This window comes from Mauremys reevesii, linkage group 14, assembly GCF_016161935.1.
Source record: "Mauremys reevesii isolate NIE-2019 linkage group 14, ASM1616193v1, whole genome shotgun sequence".
In the NCBI taxonomy this organism is placed as follows: domain Eukaryota; kingdom Metazoa; phylum Chordata; order Testudines; family Geoemydidae; genus Mauremys; species Mauremys reevesii.
Genome location: NC_052636.1, coordinates 13,776,278 through 13,800,405, shown reverse-complemented (window position 1 = coordinate 13,800,405; position 24,128 = coordinate 13,776,278). Strand labels below are relative to the sequence as shown.

Here is a 24,128-nt window from a genome sequence, read left to right as displayed (position 1 = left end):
GGTTGGAGCCGGGGGGGGGCTGGGAGCCCGGACTCCTGGGTTCTCTCCCCGGCTCTGGGAGGGGAGCGGGGCCTGGTGGTTAGAGCCGGGGGGCCGGGAGCCCGGACTCCTGGGTTCTCTGCCTGGCTCTGGGAGGGCAGTGGGGCCTGGTGGTTAGAGCAGGGGGGCCGGGAGCCCGGACTCCTGGGTTCTCTCCCCGGCTCTGGGAGGGGAGTGGGGGCTGGTGGTTAGAGCAGGGGGCTGGGAGCCAGGACTCCTGGGTTCTCTCCCCGGCTCTGGGAGGGGAGTGGGGCTGGTGGTTAGAGCAGGGGGGCTGGGAGCCAGGACTCCTGGGTTCTCTCCCCGCCTCTGGTAGGAGAGGGGGGTTGGTGGTTAGAGCAGTGGAGGGGCTGGGAGCCAGGACTCCTGGGTTCTCTCCCCGTCTCGTGCGGGGGGGGGGGGAGATAGAGGTTAGAGCTGGTTGGGGCTGGGAGCCGACCTGCTGACTCCCCCAGGCCAGAGAATCTCCCCCTGGGTGGAGGCCGGGAAAGGTCCTTCCAGACAGGCCTCCCGGCTGGCTCCGAACCCCCAACACTGGGCCAGCGCCCCCTGCCCCCCGCCCTGTTCCTCTGGCAGCTTGTTGCAAGGGTCCCTCCCCCGCCCTGCACCCCCCGGAGCTGGGGTGACAGATGTGCCAAAGGATGGGGGGCCCCGTTTCCCCTGCGGAGCTCCGGCTCGGGGATCTCCCGGTGCCCGGTTCACACAGAGCCCAGGAAAACCGACGAGGGGCGGCTAAGAGAGCCCTGCCCCAAACCCCTTCCCGTCCAATTAGACAAAGGCAGGAGGGGAAACTGAGTCACACAGCTGGGCCGTAACTCTCCCACGCTCCCAGCACCGGGAATGGGAGCCAGGCATCCTGCATCCCCCGTCCCTGGTCTGGCCCATCCGCTGGTTCCATTTGGCCCCTGCATGTGACCCCAGGATCCCCATGGGGGGGGTGGTGCCTTGTGGCCCCACCCACTGTCATAGCCCCGCCCCCATCTGAATGGGTTTCACCAGGGGGTCCATGGGGCCTGGTGTCTCCCTCCCCCCCGTTCAGCGCTCTGAGCCCCGTCCCTCCCCTCACACCGGAGCCGCTCCCCACCCGTCCGGCGCCGCCTGCTCCCCCCAGGTGCGGCTGGAGCCTGATCGCCCCTAGGGAGGGCCCATCTGCTGGGGGGCAGGTGCACCCAGCTGGCGTGGGGGTGGGGAGCGGTAACCTGATGGGGGGGGGGAGTAGGAGCATCCCTGCCCCCCCATGTGTGGGGCAGAAATTAAATGTTGCTGCTTGAAAAGGCAGAACAGGCTGGGGGGGGTGCAGGTGTGGGAGGGGGGAGCTGGTTTTCCTGCTTTGGGCAGTTCAATGCTAGGGGAGCAAATACAGACCCTGCCAGCCATTGTACCCCACTCCCCTCCCAGAGCCGGGGAGAGAACCCAGGAGTCCGGGCTCCCAGCCCCCCTGCTCCAACCCACCAGCCCCCACTCCCCTCCCAGAGCCGGGGAGAGAACCCAGGAGTCCGGGCTCCCAGCCCCCCCTGCTCCAACCCACCAGCCCCCCCTCCCCTCCCAGAGCCGGGGAGAGAACCCAGGAGTCCTGGCTCCCAGCCCCCCTGCTCTAACCCACCAGCCCCCACTGCCCTCCCAGGGCCAGGGAGAGAACCCAGGAGTCCGGGCCCCCAGCCCCTGCTCTGACCCACCAGCCCCACTCCTCCCAGAGCCAGGAGAGAACCCAGGAGTCCTGGCTCCCAGCCCCCTGCTCTAACCACCAGCCCCACTCCTCCCAGAGCCGGGAGAGAACCCAGGAGTCCTGGCTCCCAGCCCCCTGCTCTAACCACCAGCCCCCACTCCCCTCCCAGGGCCAGGAGAGAACCCAGGAGTCCGGGCCCCCAGCCCCCCCCTGCTCCGACCCACTCCTCTCCCAGAGCCAGGGACCACCCATGAGTGCTTGCTCCCCGCGCCCCCTGCTCTAACCCACCAGCCCCCACTCCTCTCCCAGAGCTGGGGAGAACCCAGGAGTCCGGGCTCCCAGCCCCCGCTCTAACCTACCAGCCCCACTGCCCTCCCAGAGCCGGGGAGAGAACCCAGGAGTCCGGGCTCCCAGCCCCCCCTGCTCCGACCCACTCCCCTCCCAGAGCCAGGGAGAGAACCCAGGAGTCCTGGCTCCCAGCCCCCCCCTGCTCTAACCACCAGCCCCCACTGCCCTCCCAGAGCCGGGGAGAACCCAGGAGTCCTGGCTCCCAGCCCCTGCTCTAACCCACCAGCCCCACTCCTCCCAGGGCCAGGAGAGAACCCAGGAGTCCGGGCCCCAGCCCCTGCTCCGACCCACTCCCCTCCCAGAGCCAGGGAGAGAACCCAGGAGTCCTGGCTCCCAGCCACCCCTGCTCTAACCCACCAGCCCCACCCTCCCAGAGCTGGGAGAGAACCCAGGAGTCCTGGCTCCCAGCCCCCGCTCTAACCTACCAGCCCCACTGCCCTCCCAGAGCCGGGAGAGAACCCAGGAGTCCGGGCTCCCAGCCCCTGCTCCGACCCACTCCTCCCAGAGCCAGGAGAGAACCCAGGAATCCTGGCTCCCAGCCCCTGCTCTAACCACCAGCCCCACTCCTCCAAGAGCCGGAGAGAACCAGGAGTCCTGGCTCCCAGCCCCCTGCTCTAACCCACCAGCCCCACTCCTCCCAGAGCCGGGGAGAGAACACAGGAGTCCTGGCTCCCAGCCCCCCCCTGCTCTAACCACCAGCCCCCACTCCCCTGCCAGAGCTGGGGAGGGAACCCAGGAATCCTGGCTCCCAGCCCCCCTGCTCTAACCCACCAGCCCCCACTCCCCTCCCAGAGCCAGGGAGAGAACCCAGGAGTCCTGGCTCCCAGCTCCCCCTGCTCTAACCCACCAGCCCCACTCCCCTCCCAGAGCCGGGGAGAGAACCCAGGAGTCCTGGCTCCCAGCCCCCTCTGCTCTAACACACCAGCCCCCACTCCCCTCCCAGGGCCAGGGAGAGAACCCAGGAGTCCTGGCTCCCAGCCCCCCCTGCTCTAACCCACCAGCCCCAACTCCCCTGCCAGAGCCGGGGCGGGAACCCAGGAGTCCTGGCTCCCAGCACTCTGCTCAGACCCGACTGCCCTGGCACAGAGGTGGGGATGGGTACGATATTGGGGGCGGGGTCTGGGGGTTATATGAGGGTGAGTCCCTGGACCTCTCTGCCTCGGTTTCCCTTCTCTGGAGCATGGCGGGAAGGAGGCTGTTTGGCCGACAGTGCCCCTCCAGCTCCTGGGCAGGAGTCACTAGCTGGGACCCGCTGGTCCCTGCCCCCAGCCCTGCCGGTGCCCCTCACTCCCGACCCGCAGCTCCTGCCCCCAGCCCTGGGTGCCTCACTCCCGACCCGCAGCCCCTGCCCCCAGCGCTGCCGGTGCCCTCACTCCCGACCGCAGCCCCTGCCAGCCCGGCCCTGCCGGTGCCCCTCACTCCCGACCCAGCCCCTGCCCCCAGCCCTGCCCCCAGCTCTGGTGGTGCCCCTCACTCCCGACCCGCAGCCCCCTGCCCCCCCATCTCTGCCGGTGCCCCTCAACCCGACCTGCAGCCGCTGCCCCCCTGAATCCCTGCTGGTGCCCCTCACTCCCGACCCGCAGCCCCTGCCCCCCCCGCCCTGCCGGTGCCCCTCACTCCCGACCCGCAGCCCCTGCCCCCAGAGCTGCCGGTGCCCCTCACTCCCGACCCGCAGCCCCTACCCCCAGCCCTGCCGGTGCCCCTCACTCCCGACCCGCAGCCCCTGCCCCCCAGCCCAGCCCTGCCGGTGCCCCTCACTCCCAACCCGCAGCCCCTGCCCCCCCAGCCCTGCTGGTGCCCCTCACTCCCGACCCGCAGCCCCTGCCCCCCACAGCTCTGCCCCGGTGCCCCTCACTCCCGACCCGCAGCCCCTGCCCCCAGCTCTGCCGGTGCCCCTCACTCCCGACCCGCAGCCCCTGCCCCCAGCTCTGCCGGTGCCCCTCACTCCCGACCCGCAGCCCCTGCCCCCAGCTCTGCCGTGCCCCTCACTCCCGACCCGCAGCCCCTGCCCCCACCAGCCCTGCGGTGCCCCTCACTCCCGACCGCAGCCCCTGCCCCCAGCCCTGCCGGGGCCCCGCACTCCCGACCCGCAGCCCCTGCCCGCCAGCCCTGCCGGTGCCCCTCACTCCCGACCCGCAGCCCTGCCCCCACCAGCCCTGCCGGTGCCCCTCACTCCCGATCCGCAGCCCCTGCCCCCCCCAGCCCTGCCGCTGCCCCTCACTCCCGATCCGCAGCCCCCGCCCCCCCCAACCCTGCCGGTGCCCCTCACTCCCGACCCGCAGCCCCTGCCCCCCCCAGCTCTGCCGGTGCCCCTCACTCCCGACCTGCAGCCCCTGCCCCCCCAGCCCTGCCGGTGCCCCTCACTCCCGACCCGCAGCCCCCCCAGCTCTGCCGGTGCCCCGCACTCCCGACCCGCAGCGCCCCCAGCCCCGCCGATGCCCCTCACTACCGACCCGCAGCCCCGCTAGCCCAGCCGTGGGCTCCCCCCAGAATTGGGGGGCTGGGGGGGCAGGGAAGGGGGGGACCCTTTGGCCCGTGGGGGTGATGGAGCCCAGCGCTTTCCCTGTTGCTATGGTAACAGAGGCAGGAAGGTTGACCTGGCTCCAGAGCCGCCCTATTAACTATGCCTGAGCTGCTGATGTCATCGCCCTGTCAGCCAATGGGGGCCCGGCTCGGCCTTGTTGCTCAGCGATGCGGGGGGGAGCTGGGAAACAGCTGCTTGGAGACACACGTGGGGGGGTCGGGATATGGGGCGGCAAGACAGCCACACGCCTGGACACGCTGTGACATGCCCCGGTCATGCCAACAGAGAACACGCTAACATGCCATGTACAGCCACACATGGACATGGAGTGAGGCCCTGCCCATCCCACACGCCTGGACACGGTGTGACATGCCCCAGTCATGCCAACGGAGAACACGCCAACACGCCATGTACAGCCACACCCTGGACACTGTGACATGCCCTGGGCATGCCAACACATACAGAGAACACACTAACATGCCATGTACAGCCACACACATGGACATGCAGTGACAGGCCCTGACCATCCCAACACACACAGAGAACATGCTAACATGCCATGTACAGCCACATACCTGGACACGCTGTGACACACCCGTCATGCCAGCACAGAGAACACGCTAACGTGGCATATACAGCCAGACGCTTGGACATGCTGTGACATGCCCCGGGCATGCCAATGCACACACAGAGAACATGTTAACACACCATGTACAGCCACACGCCTGGACACGCTGCAACACGCCCTGGCCATGCCAACGCACACAACAAACACACTACCACGGCATGTACAGACCCACCCGGACGTGCTGACGCATACCCCACCATGCAGGACACGCTTGCACTGATTCCTGAAATACGAAACATGGCTGGACATGTCAAGACACACTGATACATACGCCAGCCATGGCTACGCAGACACACGAAGACACACGCTGGCTACACGGACACATACAGGGGCCATGTCGGTACCGGTGAGGGCAGCCCCAGGGTCATATTTTCTCAGGCGCTAATCCGGCCCCCAAACACGCCTGAACACGCTCCACGAGCCACAGAGAGGGGGTGGCGGGGACACACACACACACGCCTGCACATGCTAACGTCCAAAACACACACGCACGTGCCTGCGTGTCTTCCCCCCCCCCCCAGCTCTGCACACGCAGGGGGCCCTGCCCCCCACCCCGCCGCGGCTGCCAGCGCAGGGGCACACGGGGACAGGATATAAATAGCCGCCCAGCTGGGCACCCGGCCAAGTGCTGAGCAGGAAGGAACCAGAACGTGCCGGAGTCCCTGCCCCCCCCCCCACCGGCGGTACCCCCGCCCCTCCCCCCACTGCACCCCTCCCTCCTCTGCACCCCTCCCCCTCTGCACCACCCCCCCACTGAATCCCTGCACCCCCACACCCTCCCCCCACTGCACCTCTCCCCTCTGCACCCCACACCTCCCCACTGCACCTCTCCCCCTCTGCATCCCCCACACCCTCCCCCCACTGCACCTCTCCCCCTCTGCACCCCCACTGCATCCCTCCTCCTCCGCACCCGCCCTGAATCCCTGCACCCCCAACACCCTCCCCCCACTTCATCCCTCCCTCTCTGCACCCACCACTGCACCCCTCCCCTCTGCATCCCCCACACCCTCCCTCCTCTGCAACCCCACACCTCCCCACTGCACCTCCCCTCTGCACCCCACCACCCCTCCTCTGCACCCCCCACACTCTCCCCCCACTTCATCCCTCCCTCGCTGCACCGGCCACTGCACCCCTTCCCTCTGCATCCCCCGCACCCTCCCCCACTCCACCCCTCCCCTCTGCACCCCTCCCCACCACACTGACACCCGAAGCCCCCACCCCTGGCACCTGCCCGGCAGTTGCACCAGTTACAGCTGCATCCTGTGTAACAGCCCCCCCCGCCCCCTCCCCCGCCAGCAGAGACCCCTGGCCCAGAGCAATGAGCAGGGGAGCGGTGGGGGGGGGCTCTGTGGGGCAGGGGGAGCAGGTGGGCGCTGTGCTGTGGGGCAGGGATCAGGGCAGGATGGGGGGGATTTTGAGGACTAAGCCCCCACCCCCGGCCCCGGGCATGGCGGGCGCAGGTGGCAGACACAGGACGGGCGGTTGGTTCCCCAAGTGACAAACCCCAAACGGGGGCCGGGGTGGGGGGGGCAGCCACCGAGGGAACATGATCCTCAGACAGCAGCTGGGCCCAGCCACTGAACCCGCCTCTGGGGATGGCACAGGGGCTGCGGGTCGGGAGTGAGGGGCACCGGCAGGGCTGGGGGGGGCAGGGGCAGGGGCTGCGGGTCGGGAGTGAGGGGCACCGGCAGAGCTGGGGGCAGGGGCTGCGGTCGGGAGTGAGGGGCACCAGCAGAGCTTGGGGGGGCAGGGCTGGGCTGGCAGGGGCTGCGGGTCGGGAGTGAGGGGCACCAGCAGAGCGGGGGGGGGGCAGGGCTGGCAGGGGCTGTGGGTCAGGACTGAGGGGCACCGGCAGAGCTGGGGGGGCAGGGGCTGCAGGTCGGGAGTGAGGGGCACCGGCAGGGCTGGGGGCAGGGGCTGCGGGTCGGGAGTGAGGGCACCGGCAGAGCTGGGGGCAGGGCTGGGCTGGCAGGGGCTGTGGGTCAGGAGTGAGGGGCACCGGCAGGGCTGTGGGGCAGGGCTGGGCTGGCAGGGGCTCGGGAGTGAGGGCACCGCAGAGCTGGGGGCAGGGCAGGGCTGGCAGGGCTGCGGGTCGGGAGTGAGGGGCACTGCAGAGCTGGGGGCACCGGCAGGGCTGGGGGCAGGGGCTGCAGGTTGGGAGGGGCACTCGGCAGACCCAGGCCAGCTGCTGGCTCCGGCTGTCTGAGGCTGGGCACGCTGCCATTGGCTGGCACAGGGTGGGGGATCAGCCATTGGGGACGTGCCTGCAGCCAGGGGCTCAGGGGTCTGAGCCCCACCCTCCACACACACAGGGGCAGGCTGTGGGGAGGGGCTAGCAGGTCCTGGCTCCCAGAGAGCCAGGGAGGGCTGGCAGGAGCTGGCTCCCAGCCCCTCCTTTCTGCCAAAGGCTGGGCTGGGGCCAGGCTTTGGGTGGGGCTGGGTTGGGTTGGAGTGATCCCAGCTCGGGGTGGGGGTGGGGATTGTCCTTCTGAAACTGGAGGGCGGGGGGAGAGGGAGCTGCCCCCCCATCACACACACATTGACTGACCCCCACCACACACTCTTGGGGCTGTGATCTGCACGTGCAGGGAAGGGGCGGGGCGACTCTGAAGGGGGCGGGGTCACTCTCAGACCCTCCCAGCCCAGCTGCTGTTATTGCTCCTCTCCCATTGGCTGTCTGAGGCTGGGCACGCTGCCATTGGCTGGCACAGGGTGGGGGGGGGAGATCAGCCATTGCGGACGTGCCTGCAGCCAGGGGCTCAGGGGGGTCTGAAGCCCCCACCCTCCACACACACAGGGCAGGCAGCTGTGGGGGAGGGGTTAATAGAACCCAGGAGTCCTGGCTCCCAGCCCCCCCTGCTCTAACCCACCAGCCCCTACTCCCCTCCCAGAGCTGGGGAGAGAACCCAGGAGTCCTGGCTCCCAGCCCCCTGCTCTAACCCAACACCCCCACTCCTCCCAGAGCCAGGGAGAACCCAGGAGTCCTGGCTCCCAGCCCCCTTTCTGCCAACAGGCGCACCCTGCCCCTGCACACACCCCTTGGGCCAGGCTTTGGGAACAGGTGGACCTGCCATCCCAGCACACCCATGCTGGAGGGCGGGGAGAACAGGCGCACCCTGCCACCCAACACACACACATTGAGCTTACACACCACACACACCCTGCTCGTTACCCTGGGGTGACCAGACGTCCCGATTTTATAGGGACAGTCCCAGGTTTTGGGTCTTATATAAGCCCCTATTACCCCCCACCCCCGTCCTGATTTTTCATATTTGCTGTCTGGTCACCCTAGTTTACACAGAGAGAATAACCAACACCCCATGCCGCCAGGCGCACACCCGGAGAACAGGCGCACCCTGCCACCCAACACACACCCCATGCCGCCGGGCGCACACCCGGAGAACAGGCGCACCCTGCCACCCAACACACACCCCATGCTGCCGGGCGCACACCCGGAGAACAGGCGCACCCTGCCGCCAGGCGCACACCTGGAGAACAGGCGCACCCTGCCACCCAACACACACCCCATGGAGAACAGGCGCACCTGCCACCCAACACACCCATGCCGGCGCACACCGGAGAACAGGTGCACCCTGCCACCCAACACACACCCATGCTGCCGGCGACACCCGGAGAACAGCCCCACCCAACACACACCCCATGCCGCCAGGCGCACACCTGGAGAACAGGCACACCCTGCCACCCAACACACACCCCATGCTGCCGGGCGCACAGCAGGAGAACAAGCGCACCCTGCCACCCAACACACACCCCATGCTGCCGGGCGCACACCCGGAGAACAGGCGCACCCTGCCACCCAACACACACCCCATGCCGCCGGGCGCACACCCGGAGAACAGGCGCACCCTGCCACCCAACACACACCCCATGCTGCCGGGCGCACACCCGGAGAACAGGCACACCCTGCCACTGGGCGCACCCCCGGAGAACAGGCACACCCTGCCGCCGGGCGCACACCCGGAGAACAGGCGCACCCTGCCACCCAACACACACCCCATGCCGCCAGGCGCACACCCGGAGAACAGGCGCACCCTGCCACCCAACACACACCCCATGCTGCCGGGCGCACACCCGGAGAACAGGCACACCCTGCCGCCGGGCGCACACCCGGAGAACACACACACCCTGCCTCCAGGTGCACACCCGGAGAATAGACGCCCTGCTGCCGGGCACACAGCAGGAGAACAAGCACACCCTGCCACCCAAGTCCCTTTGCGCGCGCACACACACACACACCCTGATTCACACGCACACACATTTCCTGCTGCACGTGCACACACACAATACAAAACCTCTTCTGCATATGCACTCCTGCTCCACTCTTCCCATAGACCACAAACCCTGCTTCACACCCACCCGCAGTTACACACAGAACAGTCACCCTTTTGCCCACACACCTACACCCTTGCAGAATACACCCCTATCCACTACACATCCCCTACAACACCTTCCACCCTCCCCACACACCCCTCAAAACACCCCCACACCCAGACACACACGGGCCACACAGGCTACACAACTTGAGCTCGCACCTACATCAAATACACACGTCACTTTCTACACAACCCAACACAAAGCCAAAGCACACACAATGTCAGATGCGGAGCTCCCTGCACACTTTAACAAATACGCCCCCGATGGACACTCGCTGCCTCCGTGCCTTGAAACACACTCAGCTCACCACACAACCCTTGCGCACCCCCCCCCAAACAGATACACACGACCTGATACACACGTGCGATGCAGATACTCGCCAGCCTCTGCACAAAGTGTTCATCACACAACTGTCCCGTTCCTTCCACCTCCATGTAACTCCCCTGCCTCGGTCAGCACAGTCCCCCGATCCCTGCCCCCTTCCCCACCATCCAACCATCCCCGTCCCCACCCGTCCAACCATAGACCCACTAACCCATCCCCGTCCCCATCTGTCCAACCATCGACCCACTAACCCATCCCCGTCCCCATCTGTCCAACCATCGATCCACCCACCCACCCTCGTACTCATCCGTTCAACCACCCATCCCTGTCCCCACCCATCCACCCACCAATCCCCTTCCCCATCGCTCGTACAATTGAGCCACCCACCTATCCCCACCTGTCCAACCATCGACCCACCCACCCATCCCCCCGTCCAACTTCCGATCCAACCACCCATCCCTGTCTCCTCCGGTCCAAACATCGATTCACCCACCCTTCCCCTTCCCCTCTCATCCAGCCATCGATCCACCACCCATCCCCATCTCATCCCATCCAACCATCGATCCACCACCCATCCCCACTGATCCAACCATTGATCCACCTACTCACCACCGTACCAACCCATCCAACCATCGATCCACCCACCCATCCCCTTCCCTTCCCATCCAACCATCCCTCCCCCCACCCATCCCCGTCCCTGCTCGTCCAACCATCAATCCACCCTATCATCCCCATCCCCACCCATCCACCCAAGAATCCCCTTCCCCAACCGTCACACAATCGATCCACCCACCCATCCCCACCTGTCCAACCATTGATCCACCCACCCATCCCCACCCCCACCCATCCAACCTTCGATCCAACCACCCATCACCCTCCCCTCCCATCCAAACATCCACCCACCCATCCATCGCCATCAACCATCGATCCACAATATCATCCCATCCCCCATCAATCCATCCACCCACCCCCGTACCCACCCATCCAACCATTGATCCTCCTACCCATCCCCATCTCATCCTGTCCAACCATCCACCATCCCCTCTCCTACCCATCCCAACTATCGATTCACCCGCCATCACCATCCTACCCGTGCAACCATCCATCTACCCACTCCTCCCCGTCCCCACCAGTCCAGCCATCGATCCCCCAACCCATCCCCTTCCCCACCCGTCCAACCATCGATCCCCCAACCCATCTCCTTCCCCACCCCTCCAACCATCGATACCCCAACCCCTCCCCTTCCCCACCCGTCCAACCATCGATCCACCAACCCATCTCCTTCCCCACCCATCCAAACATCGATCCACCCACCCATCGAACCATCGATCCCCCAACCCATCTCCTTCCCCACTCATCCACCCATCGATCCACCCACCCATCCCCATCAACCATTGATCCACAATATCATCCCATCCCACCATCGATCCACCCACCCGTCCCCACCCGTCCAACCATCGATCCACCCACCCATCGATCCACCAACCCATCCCCTTCCCCACCCGTCCAACCATCGATCCCCCAACCCATCCCCTTCCCCACCCGTCCAACCATCGATCCACCAACCCATCTCCTTCCCCACCCATCCAAACATCGATCCACCCACCCATCGAACCATCGATCCCCCAACCCATCTCCTTCCCCACTCATCCACCCATCGATCCACCCACCCATCCCCATCAACCATCGATCCACAATATCATCCCATCCCACCATCGATCCACCCACCCATCCCAGTCCCACCTATCCAACCATCGATCCACTACCCATCCCCAGCTCATCCCGTCCAACCATCGATCCACCCACCCATCTCAGTCTCCAGTCATCCAACCATCGATCCACCCACCCATCCCCACCTGTCCAACCTTCAATCCACCCATCCATCCCCACCGATCCAACCATCAATCCACCCTCCACCCCCGTACCCACCTGTCCAACCATCTATCCACCCCCCCATCCCCGTCCCCACCCGACCCACCATGGATCCACCCCCCATCCCCATCCCCCCCCATCCCGCCACCCATCCCCACCTGTCCAAACATCTGTCCACCCACCCATCCCCAGCCATCCAACCATTGATCCACCCCCATCCCCATACCCACCTGTCCAACCTTGATCCACCCACCCACCCTCATTCCCACCCATCCAACCACCCATCCCCACCTGTCCAAACATCGATCTACCCACCCATCCCCAGCCATCCATCAATCCAGGCACCGAACCCCATCCCCACCCGTCCAACCATCGATCCACCCCATCCCCATCTCCACCCATCCAACCATCCATCCGCCTACCCATCCCCTTCCACGCCAGTCCAACCATCGATCCACCCCCCAGCCGCTTCCCTACCCATCCAAACATGGATCCACCAACCCATCCCTGTCCCCTCACGTCCAACCATTGATCCACCCACCCATCCATCCCCGTCCCCACCCATCCCCTTCTCTTCCCGTCCAACCATCCATCCCCCAACTGAACCCTTTCCCCCACCATCCAGCCATCGATCCTCCCACCTATCCCCGTCCCCACCCATCCCCACCATCGAGCCACGCACCCACCCAACTCATCCCACCATCGATCCATCCCCGTCTCTACCCATCCAACCAACCATCCACCCACCGATCCCTGTCCCCGACCATCCCACCATCCATCCACCCGCCCATCCCCTTCCCCAACCGTCATAACATTGATCTACCCACCCATCCCCCCCAGCCAACCGTTGATCCATCCCCCCTCCCTCCACCTGCATGCCTGCCCTCCATGCACCCACCCTTGCACCCCACACCTACCCCTCCTGCACCCCCACACGTCCTCCTCCATGCACCCACCCCGTCCACCCCATATCTGCCCCTCCATGCACCCTCCTCCACCCCCACGTCTGCCCTTCCATGCACCCCCTCCTTCCACCCCGCCTGCCCCTCCACGCACCCACCCTCCCTCCATCCCCATGCCTGCTCCCCATGCACCCTCCACCTTGCTATTCTGTCTCTCCCCATGCCTGCCCCTCCATGCACCCCCTCCTTCCACCCCCACCCCTCCCTCCACCCCATCTGCCCTCCATGCACCTCCCTCCTCCACCCCATGCCTGCCCCTCCATGCACCCCCTCCTTCCACCCCATGTCTGCCCCTCCATGCACCCACCTCCTCCACCCCCCACGCCTGCCCCTCCACGCACCCTCTCTCCACCCCCACATCTGCCCTCCATGCACCTCCTCCCTCCCCCCACACCTGCCCTCCACGCACCCACCCTCCCTCCATCCCCACGCCTGCCCCTCCATGCACCCCCTCCTCCATCCCCACGCCTGCTCCTCCATGCACCCCTCCGCCTTGCTATTCCCCGTCTCTCCCCATGCCTGGCCCTCCATGCACCTCCCTCTTCCACCCCTCCTCCACCCCCATGTCTGCCCCCCATGCACCCACCCTCCTCCACGCCTGCTCCCCATGCACCCACCCCTCCCTCCATCCCCACGCCTGCTCCCCATGCACCCCCTCCGCCTTGCTATTCCCCGTCTCTCCCCATGCCTGCCCCTCCATGCACCCCCTCCTCCACCCCCACGTCTGCCCCTCCATGCACCCACCCTCCCTCCACCCCCACGTCTGCCCCTCCATGCACCCCTCCCTCCACCCCACGTCTGCTCCTCCATGCACCCACCCTCCCTCCACCCCACGTCTGCCCCTCCATGCACCCACCCCTCCTCCACCCCCACGTCTGCCCCTCCATGCACCCCTCCTCCACCCCCACGTCTGCCCCTCCATGCACCCCCTCCCTCCACCCCACGTCTGCCCCCCATGCACCCACCCTCCTCCACCCCCACGTCTGCCCCTCCATGCACCCCTCCCTCCACCCCCACGCCTGCCCCTCCATGCATCCCCTCCGCCTTGCTATTCCCCGTCTCTCCTCCATGCCTGCCCCTCCATGCACCCACTCCTCCTCCACCCCACGCCTACGTCTCCCCCTCCATGCACCCCCGCCTGCCTCCAGGCACCCACCCGCTATTCCCCGTCTCTCCCCACCTGCAGCGCCCCCACGCGGCCGGGTGTCCGCGCGTGGGGCGCTCCCGGCCGGCGGGCGGGGGGGCGGGCGGGGGGCGGGGATGCTGGAAGTGAGGCTGCTGGGCCGGAAAGGGGGGGGGGGGGAGGGGAGGGAGGGGGAGGGCTGTCTCGGCCGGGGTGGGGCTGGGCTCCCGACACAACCCGCCTCGGCTCTTTGTTTGAGTGGCGAGCGGCTGGGGGAAAAGCGGCAGCGGCGAGACGGGAGCGGCGCTCGCGGGCCGGGCAGCGGGGCCGAGCCAGGCCGGGCCGGGCCGGATTCCCCCCCCCCCGCCGGGACCCCCGGGAGCCGCAGGTAGGGCCGGGCCGGGGGGCGGGGGGGCGGGTCGGGGCCGGGATCGGGGCCGCCGCTTTGTTGGGGCAGCCGGAGGCCTGGCCCGGCCCGGCCCGGCTCGGCTCGGCCCGCGGGACCTTTAAAGGGAGGGTCGGGCCGGGCGGCGCAGCCGGAGCCGGCTGGAAATGGGGAGTCACTGCCCGTGTCCCCCCTCTCCGGTGTAAATCCGGAGTCACTCCGCCGGAGTCAGCGGGCCCGTGTCCCCCCTCTCCGGTGTAAATCAGGAGTCACTCCGCCGGAGTCCCCGGGCCCGGTCCTCCCCCCCCGGTGTAAATCAGGAGTCACTCCGCCGGAGTCACCGGGCTCGTTTCCCCCCACTCCCCGGTGTAAATCCGGAGTCACTCCGCCGGAGTTGAGCCGAATCACCTGGTGTAAATCAGGAGTCACTCGGCTGAAGTCACGGGGCTCTGCTCCCGGTGTAAATCCGTAGTCACTCCGCCGGAGTCAGCGGGCCCGTGTCCCCCCCCCCGGGGGTACTCCGGAGTCACTCCGCCGGAGTCAGCGGGCCCGTGTCCCCCCCGGTGTAAATCAGGAGTCAGCAGGCCCGTCCTCCCCCTCCGGTGTAAATCCGGAGTCACTCCGCCGGAGTCAGCGGGCCCGTGTCTCCCCCCCCCGGTGTAAATCAGGAGTCACTCCGCCGGAGTCACCGGGCCCGTTTCCCCCCCGGTGTAAATCCGGAGTCACTCCGCCGGAGTTGAGCCGAATCCCCTGGTGTAAATCAGGAGTCACTCGGCTGAAGTCACGGGGCTCTGCTCCCGGTGTAAATCCGGAGTCACTCCGCCGGAGTCAGCGGGCCTGCTCCCTCCCCCCCCGGTGTAAATCAGGAGTCACTCTGCAGAAGTCACGGGGTTGGTGTAAATCAGGAGTCACTCCGCTGGAGTCACGGGGCTGGTGTAAATCAGGAGTCACTCCGCTGGAGTCACCCCGGGGCTGATTCAGAGCTTGGCCCCAGTGCAGATCGGGAGCCCCCCCCGCAGGGACCCCCGAGCCCGGGCTGATCCAAACCCAACCCGAGTGGGGGGGGGTCGCTTGGGGGGGTCACAGTGTGTGGCTCTAGAAGGGGTATTTGGGGGGCCCTGATCTATCGCCCCTGTTTGGGGGCAGGTGATAGGCCTTGTGGGGGGAGTAGGCGACCCGCCGGGGGTGGCTGGCTAGGAGTTGGGGGCCCAGAAAGGGGCCCCCACCCAGCAGGCAGCTGCCCCATAACACCCCAGCTGGGGGTCTCCAGTCAGCCCCACTGAAAGCCCTAAATACAGAGGGATTATGTGTGGGGGGGTCTGCTTTAAGGGAGGCTGTGAAGTGGGGGGGCACTGGGACCCCCCCAGTGGCTGGCAGGGGTGGGGGTGGGGCGGGAACAGGCGCTGCTCCCCTATGCAGAGTGGGGCAGGGGGGCCCGGCTGGGTTCTGCGGTTCGGGGTCAACCCCGGGGGCCGGAGGGCGCAGGGGGGGTCCTGCCCTCCCCCCCCGCTGGGACGCCCCAGAGCTCCCAGCAACATGGGGGGGCCCAGGGCGGGGACTGGCTGGCTCAGGGGGGCGGGGAATGGGGCAGGGGCCTGTCCCCTCTGGGGGCGCCGGCTCCCACCCGGCCCCAGGGACGCACATTAGGGGTGTGGGGCTGGGGGCCCACGGAATTGACACCCCCCTACACACACACACCTGGAGAGGGAGGATTCCTGCTTAGGATTCCCAGGGCTTTGGCTTTAGGAAATGGGAGGCATCAGGATGCAGTGGGATGGGGTGGGGGGGAGCCATTGTGGGGCATCCAGAACCCCCCTGGGTTCCCTCCCCTGCTCTGGGAGGGGAGCGGCGGCTGGGAGCCAGGACTCCTGGGTTCTCTCCCCAGCTCTGGGAGGGCAGTGGGGGCTGATGGGTTAGAGCAGGGGGGACTGGGAGCCAGGACTCCTGGGTTCTCTCCCTGGCTCTGGGAGGGGAGTGGGGGCAGGTGGTTAGAGCAGGGTGGGCTGGGAGCCAGGACTCCTGGGTTCTCTCCCCGGCTCTGGGAGGGGAGTGGGGGCTGTTGGGTTAGAGCAGGGGGGGCTGGGAGCCAGGACTCCTGGGTTCTCTCCCTGGCTGTGTGTGTGCGGGGGTAGATTTCCTGGGCTGGAGCAGGCAGCTGTTGTCTTCACTCCCCAACCTGCTGGGCCTGGGACAGAACCGGCTGCAAGCCCCTCACCCTGGCCTCGGGCGACCTCACCCGGCACCGTCCCAACGCCCGCTCCCAGGTACCCCTGTGAGAGTGGGGACAGCTGGGAATGCAGCCCCCCCCCAGCCTGGGGGCCCCCCCAGCCCTGCCGGTGCCCCTCACTCCCGACCCGCAGCCCCTGCCAGCCCAGCCCTGCCTGCCGGTGCCCCTCACTCCCGCCCCGCCGCCCCTGCCAGCCCCGCCCTGCCCCCCCCATACCCTGCCGGTGCCCCTCACTCCCGACCCGCAGCCCCTGCCAGCCCAGCCCTGCCCCCAGCTCTGCCGGTGCCCCTCACTCCCGACCCGCAGCCCCTGCCAGCCCAGCCCTGCCCCCCAGCTCTGCCAGTGCCCCTCACTCCCGACCCGCAGCCCCTGCCAGCCCAGCTCCGCCGGTGCCCCTCACTCCCGACCCGCAGCCCCTGCCCGCCCAGCCCTGGGCTCCTGCCCCAGCTCTGCTGGTGCCCCTCACTACTGACCCGCAGCCCCTGCCAGCCCAGCCCTGACCCGCCCCCCCCAGCTCTGCCAGGGCCCCTCACTCCTGACCGGCAGCCCCAGACCGCCCCGCCCTGCCGGTGCCCCGCACTCCCGACCCGCAGCCTGCCAGTCCAGCCCTGCCCCACCAGCTCTGCCGGTGCCCCTCCCTCCCGACCCGCAGCCCCGCCTAGCCCAGCCCTGCCCCCCCCAGCTCTGCCGGTGCCCCTCACTCCCGACCCGCAGCCCCCGCCAGCCCAGCCCTGCCCCCCAGCTCTGCCGGTGCCCCTCACTCCTGACCCGCAGCCCCTGCCAGCCCAGCCCTGCGCCCCCCAGCTCTGCCGGTGCCCCTGCCAGCCCGGCCCTGGGCAGAACAGCAGACGGCCCCAGGTGTGAATTTCTCTTTCCTGGGCCGGGTCTCTGTGGGGTATAGAAGGTGGGGCAGGGTGTGGGGCTGGTGTGGGAGCAGATCCGCTACCCACTGACCCCTCCCCTCACACCTCATCCCAGCTACTTGGGAGTGGGGTTATGCAGCCCAAGGTCCTCAGGGGGGTCTGGGCGGGAGGACCAGGCCTGGCCCCTCTCAGCCCCCCACCCCCAGCCCTGGGGGGCTGGTTAAACACCACCTGACTTCCTTCCTGCCCACCAGATCACTGAGGGACTGGGGGGGGGGGGCGGCAAAGACCAATCAGGTGTCTTGTCTCCCCCCACCCCCCCGTCCGGAAACAGCTGCCAGACCCTGCGGATGGGCCCCCAGAGAGCACACGCCTCAGTCGGTTCCCCCCACACCCCCTCCCCAGGCAGAGCCGTGCGCCCAGGGCGGGGGGGAGGGGGCTGCGGGTCGGGAGTGAGGGGCACCGGCAGCGCTGGGTGGGCAGGGGCTGTGGGTCGGGAGTGAGGGGCACCGGCAGAGCTGCGGGTCGGGAGTGAGGGGCACCGGCAGAGCTGGGCTGGCAGGGGCTGCGGGTCGGGAGTGAGGGGCACCGGCAGGGCTGGGGGCAGGGCTGGAGTGAGGGCACCGGGGGCAGGGCTGCAGGTCTGGAGTGAGGGGCACCGGCAGGGCTGGGTGGGGGCAGGGGCTGCTGGTCGGGAGTGCGGGGCACCGGCAGCGCTGGGGGGGGCAGGGGCTGCGGGTCGGGAGTGAGGGGCACTGGCAGAGCTGTGGGGCAGGGCTGGGGCTGCCAGGTCGGGAGTGAGGGGCACCGGCAGAGCTGGGCTGGCAGGGGCTGCGGGTCTGGGAGTGAGGGGCAGGGCTGGGGGCAGGGCTGCGGGGGAGGGGCACCGGGGGCAGGGGCTGCGGGTCGGGAGTGAGGGGCACTGGCAGGGCTGGGTGGGGGGCAGGGGGCTGCGGGTCTGGAGTGAGGGGCACCGGCAGGGCTGGTGGGGCAGGGAGATCCCCGGGGAGGGGGGAGATACTAACCCACCCCCCTGGCCCCCAAAGCTGGCAGCCCGAGGGCCTGACCCCACAGATTCACCGTACGCAGGGGCCCTGTGGGTGGGACCCCGGCTCGGAGGGGGGGGCACCGAGCTGGCATCAGCCGGGCACAGGGCCTGGGGGGCCCCGGCTCCCTGCCCTGCCCCCACCCCGGTGCCCAGAGCCGGCTGGGCCCGTATCTCCGGCTCACCCCACCCAGCCGCCCTGGGCAAAGGGCACCGGGCCGCCCCTCCCCCCCCCCGACCTTCGCACCCTGCCAGGGGTGGGGGTGGGGCCTCCCCGGGGGGGGGGAAGCAGAGGCCAGGCCTGGCATGGGGGGGGGGGGAATCTCCCCACACCCTGACGGGGCGGAGCCGGGAGCTCCCAACCCTGGATCCCGGCCACCCCCGGATCTTCCCAGAGATCCCCAGGCCTGGGCAGCCGGCCAGCTCCCAGCTGGGGCCAGCCCCCTAACCGCCCCCCCACGGAGCCCTTCAAAGGCGGGTCCCCCCCAGCCCTGCCGGTGCCCCTCACTCCCGACCCGCAGCCCCTGCCCCCAGCCCTGCCGGTGCCCTCCTCCCCGACCTGCAGCCCCTGCCCCCAGCCCTGCCGTGCCCCTCACTCCCGACCCACAGCCCCTGCCCCCCAGCCCTGCCGGTGCCCCTCACTCCCGACCCGCAGCCCCTGCCCCCCCAGCCCTGCCGGTGCCCCTCACTCCCGACCCGCAGCCCCTGCCAGCCCTGCCCTGCCGGTGCCCCTCACTCCCGACCCGCAGCCCCTGCCCCCCCAGCTCTGCCGGTGCCCCTCACTCCCGACCTGCAGCCCCTGCCAGCCCAGCCCTGCCCCCCCAGCTCTGCCGGTGCCCCTCAGTCCCTACCTGCAGCCCCTGCTAGCCCGGCCCTGCCCCCCAGCCCTGCCGGTGCCCCTCACTCCCGACCCGCAGCCCCTGCCCCCAGCCCTGCCGGTGCCCCTCACCCGCTCCCCTGCCAGCCCAGCCCTGCCCCCAGCTCTGCCGGTGCCCCTCAGTCCCAACCTGCAGCCCCTGCTAGCCCGGCCCTGCCCCCAGCTCTGCCGGTGCCCCTCACTCCCGACCCGCAGCCCCTGCCAGCGCTGCCCCCCCGCCCTGCCGGTGCCCCTCACTCCCAACCCGCAGCCCCTGCCAGCCCAGCCCTGCCCCCCCCAGCTCTGCTGGTGCCCCTCCCGACCCGCAGCCCCCGCCAGCCCAGCCCTGCCCCCCAGCTCTGCCGGTGCCCCTCACTCCTGACCCGCAGCCCCTGCCAGCCCAGCCCTGCCCCCCAGCTCTGCCGGTGCCCCTCACACCTGACCCGCAGCCCCTGCTAGCCCAGCCCTGCCCCAGCTCTGCCGGTGCCCCTCACTCCCGACCCGCAGCCCCTGCCCCCCAGCCCTGCCGGTGCCCCTCACTCCCGACCTGCAGCCCCCCCCCAGCCCTGCCGGTGCCCCTCTGCTCCGCTCCCTGTGCCTGCGTCCGGCCCAGGTTCGGGCGGATTCAGTTCCGGCGTCCCAGGGCTCCAGGCCCAGCTGCCCCCCCCAACCCCCCCGCCGGAGCCGTTACATCATCACCTGCCCCAGGTTACTGGGTCTTGCATCATCGGACGGGGCGCAGCTGGTGGGGAGGTGGAGCCTCCGGCTAGAGCTGCAGGTACTGGGGGTGGGGGGTGGGAGCCAGGACTCCTGGGTTCTCCCCCCCGGCTCTGGGAGGAGAGTGGGGGCTGGTGGTTAGAGCAGGGGGGGCTGGGAGCCAGGACTCCTGGGTTCTATCCCCGGCTCTGGGAGGGGAGTGGGGGCTGGTGGTTAGAGCAGGGGGGGCTGGGAGCCAGGACTCCTGGGTTCTCTCCCTGGCTCTGGGAGGGGAGTGGGGGCTGGCGGATCAGAGCAGGGGGGGCTGGGAGCCAGGACTCCTGGGTTCTCTCCCCGGCTCTGGAAGGGGAGTGGGGGCTAGTTGGATTCTGGGCCCTTGGGCACTTTTCTAGACCGTCCCATGGGTGTGTGTGGGGGGGGGGGCCGGGCACCTTCCAGCTGCAGCACTGGAGCTCCCCCCCCCCCGCCCCTGGCTCTGAAAGGCCCCTTGTCCCAGCTGGAGGGGCACAGCTCCCCCCCACATTGTCTGCGCACACTGGCTCATTATCCCTTGGGGCAGGGGGGGGCAGGGATTCCCCCCCCCACCCGGCACCACACACAGCGGCTCTGTGCCAGCAGCTGGCAAGGGCCAGCCGGGACGCCCACCCCAGCCGGGCAGGGGATGAACGGTGCCTTCGGGGGGGTGGCTCGGGGGCGAATACTGGCAGTCGGGGTGGTGGCGGCGAACGTGGGGGCGTCTCCCTCGGCTGCGGCCCGGCCCAGCCCGGCCGCTATCTGGCCCCTGCCCGCTGGGTGTGGCGCCCGGAGCCGGCCCCCGCCCCCGGCTTGCTGCCCCGATAAGCTGGACTTGTGGGGCACGGGCGGGGCAGGGAGCTGGGAGCCCACGAGCCGCCCTCCAGCAGGGAGCCGAGGTACCGGCCTCGGGCCGGAAAACACAACACGGGGCTGCGGGTCGGGAGTGAGGGGCATCGGCCAGGATGGGGGGAGTTGGGCCGGTTACCCGGGGACCCCTCGCCCGGCGCCGAGATGCAGCCACCTCTGGGGCAGGGTGGCCGGGGACCCCTCGCCCGGCGCTGAGATGCGGCCACCTCTGGGGCGGGGCGGCCAGTGACCCGGGGACCCCTCGCCTGGCCCCGAGATGCGCCCACCTCTGGGGCAGAGCGCCGGGTGCCTGCGTGCACGGGGATCCCTCGCACGCCACCCTGTGATAGTGCGACAGGGCACGGAGGGCATCCCGGCTTGTCCCGGACTCCTGGGTTCCCACCCTGCCCCTGCGGATGGGAGTTGCCCCGGGGTGGGGGCCGGGGTAACGCCGAGGCCTTCGCTCGGGTCCCTTCTCTAACCGTCTGTCTCCCCCCCCACAGGACCAGTGCCCCCCTCCAGGATGGCTGGGGCGTAGCCCCCCCCCACCCGCAGCCCCACCTACTGGTCTGGTTCCCGTATGCGCCCGGAGCGGGGCCCAGCCAATGAGAGAGCGGAGACGAGGCTCCGCCTACTGCGGTGAGTGACGGATGCCCCATAGACCCTCCCCCTCCGCCCTCAGGATGGGAGGTTGCGGGGAGGGGGAGCCCGGCGCTCAGTGGGGGGGATATGGGGGGGGCAGGGGGGCACCGTGCAGTTGGAGGGCTCGGGGGCTGTGACATAGGGGACTCGGGGCCCCGTGCAGTGGAGGGGCTCTGGGGGCTGTGCCATGGGGCGCTCGGGGCTGTGCCGTGGGAGGCTCTGGGGAGCACCGTGCCATGGGGGTTCGGGGGCACACTGGGAGGCTCGGGGCACTGTGCTGTGCGGGGCACCGTGACGTGGGGTTCGGGGGCACCGTGATTTGAGGGGCTCTGGGGGCACCGTGACGTGTGGGGTTCGGGGGCACTGTGCTTTGGGGGCTCTGGGAGGGCACCGTGACGTGGGGTTTGGGGCACCGTGATTTGGGGGCTCTGGGGGCACCGTGATTTGAGGGGTTCGGGGGCACCGTGACATGGGGTCTGGGGCACCGTGATTTGGGGCTCTGGGGGCACTGTGACATGGGGTTCGGGGGCACCATGCTTTGGGGGCTCTGGGGCGCCGTGACGTGGGGGCTCTGGGGCGCCGTGCTGCGGGAGGGCTCGGGGCACTGTGACGTGGGGGCACTGTGCTTTGGGGGCTCTGGGGGCACCGTGACATGGGGTTGGGGGGCACTGTGCTTTGGGGGTCTGGGGGGCGCTTGCTGCGGAGGGCTTGGGGGCACCGTGATGTGGGGTCTGGGAGGCACCGTGACGTGGGGGCTCGGGGGCACCATGCTGCTGGAGGCGTCATGTCTTGTTCCTGATGCGTTTGAATCGTTGCGAGGCCCCGTGCGGGTGGCCGTGGGTCGGAGTGGGGCCCCCTGGCCCCCTGCTGACCCCCCCGTCCCAGCGTGGCCCCCCCACCCCGCCCCGCCGCGCCCTCCCTTCCTGTCCCGTGCCCGGCCCTGCCCCCTCTGCGCAAGCTCCTGCCCGTTGCGTCAGCCCGTCCTGCCTTGGGCAACCCCCGGGCGTAGCCGTGGGGTGGGGGGGGGACGCGACTGCTGCCACCCCGAACCCTCCTCTCGTCGCCAGCTCGGCCCCTGGGGGGTGGAAGAGGTAAAGGTAGGAGCACGGGGACCGCCCCATGGGGGAGCCCCAGCCCCCCACTCCCAGCCCGTCCCCCAGCTGCCACTCTGCAGCTGTTCACTACCCCCACGTCGCACCCCAGAGGTGGTCGCATCTCAGCGCCGGGCGAGGGGTCCCCGGGTAACCAGCCGCCCCGCCCCAGAGGTGGCTGCATCTCGGCGCCGGGCGAGGGGTCCCTGGGTAACCGGCCGCCCTGCCCCAGAGGTGGGCGCATCTCAGCGCCGGGTGAGGGGTCCCCAGGTAACCGGCCGCCCCGGCCCAGAGGTGGCCGCATCTCAGCGCCGGACGAGGGGTACCTGGGTAACCAGCCGCCCCGCCCCAGAGGTGGCCGCATCTCAGCGCCGGGCAAGGGGTCCCCGGGTCACCGGCCGCCCCGCCCCAGAGGTGGCTGCATCTCAGTGCCGGGCGAGGGGTCCCCGCGTTACCAGCCGCCCTGCCCCAGAGGTGGCCGCATCTCGGCGACGGGCGAGGGGTCCCTGGGTCACCGGCCGCCCTGCCCCAGAGGTGGGCGCATCTCAGCGCCGGGTGAGGGGTCCCCAGGTAACCGGCCACCCCGCCCCAGAGGTGGCCGCATCTCGGCGCCGGGCGAGGGGTCCCTGGGTCACCGGCCGCCCCGCCCCAGAGGTGGGCGCATCTCCGCAGTGCTCCAGGCTCCCCCTACCCCCATCACCTCGGCTGCCCCATGGCAGGACACGCCCCACATCCCCTGCGCCCGGCCCGCGCTGCCGGCCAGCAGCTTTCCCTGCATGGTGCAAGGACCAGTGGCCGCTCACCGGCCGCACGGCCCACGCACGGCTGCGCACGCCCAGCACAGACGCCCTCGCACGGACACGCTCGTGGAAGCGCTGGCACGGACGCTCACGCCGACGGCCACTCGGGGGCAGGCGTGCGGCCGCCCAGGCCACCCGCTTTTACACACGTTTACAGGGCCCCCGGACAGCACCGTGCCCGCTGCCCCCCCTTCGCACGAGCGCACGCCCTCGTGAACTGTCTCGCTCCCTCGCACACACACACACACACAACCCCCCCCCCCGTCTCTGTCGCGCCCAGAGACCCCCGGGGCACGGCTCGGGACACGCTCTAGTGACCCAGCAGCCCGTGCACACGTCTGTTGTGCGCTCGCACGCCGGGCACCAACGTGACACACCATCCGGGCTCCCTCACCTGATCCTTTCCCTGACGCCCTCCCGCCTCCCCAGCAGCCGCCTGGCAGCTGGAGCGGCGTGGGGGGGGGGGGGCGGGAGGTTCCTCTGCGTAATGGGGAGAACAAATGAATCACGCTCCCCGCCCCCAGCGACCGCAGCCCCCGCCCTCCTCAGCCACCATGACCGTAAAAGGATCCGCTCCCGAGTTAACCCCACGCTGCCTCCAGCCACGCGCTCGGCCGGCGCCCCCTCCTGACCCCAGCCCCGTCCCCACCCCACCGGTGCCCCCACTCCCAACCCCCAGCCCTGCCGGTGCCCCACTCCTGACCCCAGCCCCGTCCCCCCACCCCAGGTGCCCCCACTCCCGACCCCCAGCCCTGCGGTG

The 24,128-nt window shown here is 69.6% G+C and overlaps 1 protein-coding gene across 1 annotated transcript in view; it reads left to right on the top strand.

The window, feature by feature from the left end:
* KDM6B (lysine demethylase 6B) overlaps window positions 1-24,128 on the top strand; it is a 65,628-nt gene that overhangs the window by 992 nt on the left and 40,508 nt on the right. Inside the window, exon 2 of the mRNA XM_039499682.1 lies at window positions 21,339-21,474. The gene's annotated coding sequence lies outside the window, so the exon portion shown is untranslated. The remainder of the gene's footprint in view (window positions 1-21,338; window positions 21,475-24,128) is intronic.